The sequence below is a fragment of the Taudactylus pleione genome, unplaced genomic scaffold (genome assembly GCF_031769625.1).
Source record: "Taudactylus pleione unplaced genomic scaffold, aTauple2 ptg000021l, whole genome shotgun sequence".
Classification (NCBI taxonomy): domain Eukaryota; kingdom Metazoa; phylum Chordata; class Amphibia; order Anura; family Myobatrachidae; genus Taudactylus; species Taudactylus pleione.
In genome coordinates, this window is record NW_028284423.1 from 16502501 (window position 1) to 16510000 (window position 7500).

The window sequence follows — 7500 nt, forward strand, 5'->3', positions numbered from 1 at the left end:
GAAACATGTGTACTTTAATACTCACTCTCATTGATAATTAAATAAGGAAAAGCATCTCTTAAATAGTGATACTTTAACATTATAAAATTCCAGATAGCACAGTTAGAGTGGCAGATTTCATTTATTTGATAGAGATTTTTACAGAAATCTATAATTTAGAGAAGGCAAATATAAAGGACCTACCTAGTTTCTCTTATAAAAGTACTTTCTTTCAAAAAATGGTTAAAAATGAAGAAGTAGGAGAAGCCTTATTGCAATATCAGTCTGAGTTCAATCCCTAATCCCACCAACAGTTCCAGAACCTCAATTTAATTTCTGTCCTTTCTGTAGTAATATATTTAGAATAGTATAATATAACTGAACATGAAATATTTGTACTTTAATACTCACCCTCTTTGATAATTAAATAAGGAATTATTAAGCAATTACATTGCAGTATTCTGGAACTGTTGTTGTAATTGGGGGTTGATCTCAGACTGATTTTGCAACTAGGCCATTCGAGTTTATGCATCAAACATTAATTTTGAACATCTGAGCCCACAAGCCCAAAAATCAAAATGTCCTATTTTATTAGCAATAATATACTGTTGTCAGCTACTTTTTGAAATAATTTATATAGGGTTGATGCTAAGAATTTGTATTTTCTTAGTTCTGTTTGGCCTCCCAAAATATAAAGTTACAATATGTCATGATGTCACTATAACTGACCAAAGTGGAGCTTTAGATGATCAAAGTTTCTCTTTGAGCATGCTCACAGCTTACACCTATGTGAACTCTGCAATCAAGCCCAGATTAATAACTTCAAAGCATCACCATAAGTATACATATTCATTTTTTATCCAATAAGAACACATATATAGTACAAACACCTTTACATTCTGACTGCAATGTGAATGTTTTTAAAATCTTATATGCAATTGGGGGTATAGCTCAGTGGTAGAGCATTCGACTGCAGATCGAGAGGTCCCTGGTTCAAATCCGGGTGCCCCCTTTACCAAAATTTTAAAGTGTAAAGGTACTTATTCAATTTGCAGTTTATAGCTAGTTTGAAACTCAAATACAGGAAAAGCTAACACAAGTAAGAGCAAGAAAACAAAATAAGTGAAACTTTAACATTATATACTTCCTGATAACACAGTTAGAGTGGTAAATTTCATTTTTTTTATACAAATTTTTACAGAAATCTATAATTTAGAGAAGGCAAATATAAAGGACCTACCTAGTTTCTCTTATAAAAGTACTTTCTTTCAAAAAATGGTTAAAAATGAAGAAGTAGGAGAAGCCTTATTGCAATATCAGTCTGAGTTCAATCCCTAATCCCACCAACAGTTCCAGAATCTTGATTTAATTTATTTCCTTTCTATAGTAATATATTTAGAATAGTATAATATAACTGAACATGAAACATGTATACTTTAATACTCACCCTCATTGATAATTAAATAAGGAAAAACATCACTTAAATAGTGATACTTTAACATTATAAACTTCCTGATAGCACAGTTAGAGTGGCAGATTTCATTTTTTTGATAGAGATTTTTACAGAAATCTATAATTTATAGAAGGCAAATATAAAGGACCTACCTAGTTTCTCTTAAAAAAGTACTTTCTTTCCCAAATGGTTAAACTGAAGAAGTAGGAGAAGCCTTATTACAATAACAGTCTGAGTTCAATCCCTAATCCCACCAACAGTTCCAGAACCTCAATTTAATTTCTGTCCTTTCTATAGTAATATATTTAGAATAGTATATTATAACTGAACATGAAACATGTGTACTTTAATACTCACCCTCTTTGATAATTAAATAAGGAATTATTAAGCAATTACATTGCAGTATTATGGAACTGTTGTTGTAATTGGGGGTTGATCTCAGACTGATTTTGCAACTAGGCCATTCGAGTTTATGCATCAAACATTAATTTTGAACATCTGAGCCCACAAGCCCAAAAATCAAAATGTCCTATTTTATTAGCAATAATATACTGTTGTCAGCTACTTTTTGAAATAATTTATATAGGTTTGTTTTTAAGAATTTGTATTTTTTTAGTTCTGTTTGGTCTCCCAAAATATAAAGTCACAATATGTCATGATGTCACTATAACTGACCAAATTGGAGCTTTAGATGATCAAAGTTCCCTTTTGAGCATGCTCACAGCTTACACCTATGTGAACTCTGCAATCAAGCCCAGATTAATAACTCCAAAGCATCACCATAAATATACATATTAATTTTTTATCCTATAAGACAACATATATAGTACAAACACCTATACTTTCAGACTGCAATGTGAATGTTTTTTTTAAATCTTGTATGCAATTGGGGGTATAGCTCAGTGGTAGAGCATTCGACTGCAGATCGAGAGGTCCCTCATTCAAATCCGGGTGCCCCCTTTACCAAAATTTTATAGTGTAAAGGTACTGATTCAATTTGCAGTTTATAGCTAGTTTGAAACTCAAGTACAGGAAAAGCTAACACAAGTAAGAGCAAGAAAACAAAAAAAGTGAAAATTTAACATTATATACTTCCTGATAACACAGTTAGAGAGGTAAATTTCATTTTTTTTATAGAAATTTTTACAGAAATCTATAATTTAGAGAAGGCAAATATAAAGGACCTACCTAGTTTCTCTTATAAAAGTACTTTCTTTCAAAAAATGGTTAAAAATGAAGAAGTAGGAGAAGCCTTATTGCAATATCAGTCTGAGTTCAATCCCTAATCCCACCAACAGTTCCAGAACCTTGATTTAATTTCTGTCCTTTCTATAGTAATATATTTAGAATAGTATAATATAACTGAACATGAAACATCTATACTTTAATACTCACCCTCATTGATAATTAAATAAGGAAAAACATCACTTAAATAGTGATACTTTAACATTATAAACTTCCTGATAGCACAGTTAGAGTGGCAGATTTCATTTTTTTGATAGAGATTTTTACAGAAATCTATAATTTATAGAAGGCAAATATAAAGGACCTACCTAGTTTCTCTTAAAAAAGTACTTTCTTTCCCAAATGGTTAAACTGAAGAAGTAGGAGAAGCCTTATTACAATAACAGTCTGAGTTCAATCCCTAATCCCACCAACAGTTCCAGAACCTCAATTTAAGTTCTCTCCTTTCTATAGTAATATATTTAGAATAGTATAATATAACTGAACATGAAACATGTGTACTTTAATACTCACCCTCTTTGATAATTAAATAAGGAATTATTAAGCAATTACATTGCAGTATTCTGGAACTGTTGTTGTAATTGGGGGTTGATCTCAGACTGATTTTGCAACTAGGCCATTCGAATTCATGCATCAAACATTAATTTTGAACATCTGAGCCCACAAGCCCAAAAATCAAAATGTCCTATTTTATTAGCAATAATATACTGTTGTCAGCTACTTTTTGAAATAATTTATATAGGTTTGTTACTAAGAATTTGTATTTTCTTAGTTCTGTTTGGTCTCCCAAAATATAAAGTCACAATATGTCATGATGTCACTATAACTGACCAAATTGGAGCTTTAGATGATCAAAGTTCCCTTTTGAGCATGCTCACAGCTTACACCTATGTGAACTCTGCAATCAAGCCCAGATTAATAACTCCAAAGCATCACCATAAATATACATATTAATTTTTTATCCTATAAGACAACATATATAGTACAAACACCTATACTTTCAGACTGCAATGTGAATGTTTTTAAAATCTTGTATGCAATTGGGGGTATAGCACAGTGGTAGAGCATTTGACTGCAGATCGAGAGGTCCCTGGTTCAAATCTGGGTGCCCCCTTTACCAAAATTTTAAAGTGTAAAGGTACTGATTCAATTTGCAGTTTATAGCTAGTTTGAAACTCAAGTACAGGAAAAGCTAACACAAGTAAGAGCAAGAAAACAAAAAAAGTGAAAATTTAACATTATATACTTCCTGATAACACAGTTAGAGTGGTAAATTTCATTTTTTTTATAGAAATTTTTACAGAAATCTATAATTTAGAGAAGGCAAATATAAAGGACCTACCTAGTTTCCCTTATAAAAGTACTTTCTTTCAAAAAATGGTTAAAAATGAAGAAGTAGGAGAAGCCTTATTGCAATATCAGTCTGAGTTCAATCCCTAATCCCACCAACAGTTCCAGAACCTTGATTTAATTTCTGTCCTTTCTATAGTAATATATTTAGAATAGTATAATATAACTGAACATGAAACATGTGTACTTTAATACTCACCCTCATTGATAATTAAATAAGGAAAAACATCACTTAAATAGTGATACTTTAACATTATAAACTTCGTGATAGCACAGTCAGAGTGGCAGATTTCATTTTTTTGATAGAGATTTTTACAGAAATCTATAATTTATAGAAGGCAAATATAAAGGACCTACCTAGTTTCTCTTAAAAAAGTACTTTCTTTCCCAAATGGTTAAACTGAAGAAGTAGGAGAAGCCTTATTACAATAACAGTCTGAGTTCAATCCCTAATCCCACCAACAGTTCCAGAACCTCAATTTAATTTCTGTCCTTTCTATAGTAATATATTTAGAATAGAATAATATAACTGAACATGAAACATGTGTACTTTAATACTCACCCTCTTTGATAATTAAATAAGGAATTATTAAGCAATTACATTGCAGTATTCTGGAACTGTTGTTGTAATTGGGGGTTGATCTCAGACTGATTTTGCAACTAGGCCATTCGAATTTATGCATCAAACATAAATTTTGAACATCTGAGCCCACAAGCCCAAAAATCAAAATGTCCTATTTTATTAGCAATAATATACTGTTGTCAGCTACTTTTTGAAATAATTTATATAGGTTTGTTACTAAGAATTTGTATTTTCTTAGTTCTGTTTGGTCTCCCAAAATATAAAGTCACAATATGTCATGATGTCACTATAACTGACCAAATTGGAGCTTTAGATGATCAAATTTCCCTTTAGAGCATGCTCACAGCTTACACCTATGTGAACTCTGCAATCAAGCCCAGATTAATAACTCCAAAGCATCACCATAAATATACATATTAATTTTTTATCCTATAAGACAACATATATAGTACAAACACCTATACTTTCAGACTGCAATGTGAATGTTTTTAAAATCTTGTATGCAATTGGGGGTATAGCTCAGTGGTAGAGCATTCGACTGCAGATCGAGAGGTCCCTGGTTCAAATCTGGGTGCCCCCTTTACCAAAATTTTAAAGTGTAAAGGTACTGATTCAATTTGCAGTTTATAGCTAGTTTGAAACTCAAGTACAGGAAAAGCTAACACAAGTAAGAGCAAGAAAACAAAATAAGTGAAAATTTAACATTATATACTTCCTGATAACACAGTTAGAGTGGTAAATTTCATTTTTTTTATAGAAAATTTACAGAAATCTATAATTTAGAGAAGGCAAATATAAAGGACCTACCTAGTTTCCCTTATAAAAGTACTTTCTTTCAAAAAATGGTTAAAAATGAAGAAGTAGGAGAAGCCTTATTGCAATATCAGTCTGAGTTCAATCCCTAATCCCACCAACAGTTCCAGAACCTTGATTTAATTTCTGTCTTTTCTATAGTAATATATTTAGAATAGTATAATATAACTGAACATGAAACATGTGTACTTTAATACTCACCCTCATTGATAATTAAATAAGGAAAAACATCACTTAAAAAGTGATACTTTAACATTATAAACTTCGTGATAGCACAGTCAGAGTGGCAGATTTCATTTTTTTGATAGAGATTTTTACAGAAATCTATAATTTATAGAAGGCAAATATAAAGGACCTACCTAGTTTCTCTTAAAAAAGTACTTTCTTTCCCAAATGGTTAAACTGAAGAAGTAGGAGAAGCCTTATTACAATAACAGTCTGAGTTCAATCCCTAATCCCACCAACAGTTCCAGAACCTCAATTTAATTTCTGTCCTTTCTATAGTAATATATTTAGTATAGAATAATATAACTGAACATGAAACATGTGTACTTTAATACTCACCCTCTTTGATAATTAAATAAGGACTTATTAAGCAATTACATTGCAGTATTCTGGAACTGTTGTTGTAATTGGGGGTTGATCTCAGACTGATTTTTCAACTAGGCCATTCGAATTTATGCATCAAACATTAATTTTGAACATCTGAGCCCACAAGCCCAAAAATCAAAATGTCAAATTTTATTAGCAATAATATACTGTTGTCAGCTACTTTTTTAAGTAATTTATATAGGTTTGTTACTAAGAATTTGTATTTTCTTAGTTCTGTTTGGTCTCCCAAAATATAAAGTCACAATATGTCCTGATGTCACTATAACTGACCAAATTGGAGCTTTAGATGATCAAAGTTCCCTTTTGAGCATGCTCACAGCTTACACCTATGTTAACTCTGCAATCAAGCCCAGATTAATAACTCCAAAGCATCACCATAAATATACATATTTATTTTTTATCCTATAAGACAACATATATAGTACAAACACCTATACTTTCAGACTGCAATGTGAATGTTTTTAAAATCTTGTATGCAATTGGGGGTATAGCTCAGTGGTAGAGCATTCGACTGCAGATCGAGAGGTCCCTGGTACAAATCTGGGTGCCCCCTTTACCAAAATTTTAAAGTGTAAAGGTACTGATTCAATTTGCAGTTTATAGCTAGTTTGAAACTTAAGTACAGGAAAAGCTAACACAAGTAAGAGCAAGAAAACAAAAAAAGTGAAACTTTAACATCATATACTTCCTGATAACACATGCAGGAGTGGTAAATTTCATTTTTTTAATAGAAATTTTTACAGAAATCTATAATTTAGAGAACGCAAATATAAAGGACCTACCTAGTTTCTCTTATAAAAGTACTTTCTTTCAAAAAATGGTTGAAAATGAAGAAGTAGGAGAAGCCTTATTGCAATATCAGTCTGAGTTCAATCCCTAATCCCACCAACAGTTCCAGAATCTTGATTTAATTTCTTTCCTTTCTATAGTAATATATTTAGAATAGTATAATATAACTGAACATGAAACATGTGTACTTTAATACTCACCCTCATTGATAATTAAATAAAGAAAAACATCACTTAAATAGTGCTACTTTAACATTATAAACTTCCTGATAGCACAGTTAGAGTGGCAGATTTCATTTTTTTGATAGAGATTTTTACAGAAATCTATAATTTAGAGAAGGCAAATATAAAGGACCTACCTAGTTTCTCTTAAAAAAGTACTTTCTTTCCCAAATGGTTAAACTGAAGAAGTAGGAGAAGCCTTATTACAATAACAGTCTGAGTTCAATCCCTAAACCCACCAACAGTTCCAGAACCTCAATTTAATTTCTGTCCTTTCTATAGTAATATATTTAGAATAGTATAATATAACTGAACATGAAACATGTGTACTTTAATACTCACCCTCTTTGATAATTAAATAAGGAATTATTAAGCAATTACATTGCAGTATTCTGGAACTGTTGTTGTAATTGGGGGTTGATCTCAGACTGATTTTGCAACTAGGCCATTCGAGT

At 31.2% G+C, this 7500-nt stretch overlaps 5 non-coding genes across 5 annotated transcripts; all 5 read left to right on the top strand.

Moving 5' to 3' along the window:
- Positions 1-919: 919 nt before the first annotated feature.
- Positions 920-991, top strand: TRNAC-GCA (transfer RNA cysteine (anticodon GCA)). The gene has a single exon. It is a non-coding gene; the product is annotated as a tRNA-Cys (tRNA).
- Positions 992-2320: 1329 nt separating this feature from the next.
- TRNAC-GCA (transfer RNA cysteine (anticodon GCA)) lies at positions 2321-2392 on the top strand. The gene has a single exon. It is a non-coding gene; the product is annotated as a tRNA-Cys (tRNA).
- A 1327-nt stretch (positions 2393-3719) lies between these two features.
- TRNAC-GCA (transfer RNA cysteine (anticodon GCA)) lies at positions 3720-3791 on the top strand. Its single transcript has one exon. It is a non-coding gene; the product is annotated as a tRNA-Cys (tRNA).
- Positions 3792-5118: 1327 nt separating this feature from the next.
- On the top strand, positions 5119-5190 carry TRNAC-GCA (transfer RNA cysteine (anticodon GCA)). Its single transcript has one exon. It is a non-coding gene; the product is annotated as a tRNA-Cys (tRNA).
- A 1326-nt stretch (positions 5191-6516) lies between these two features.
- Positions 6517-6588, top strand: TRNAC-GCA (transfer RNA cysteine (anticodon GCA)). The gene has a single exon. It is a non-coding gene; the product is annotated as a tRNA-Cys (tRNA).
- The last annotated feature ends 912 nt before the right edge of the window (positions 6589-7500 follow it).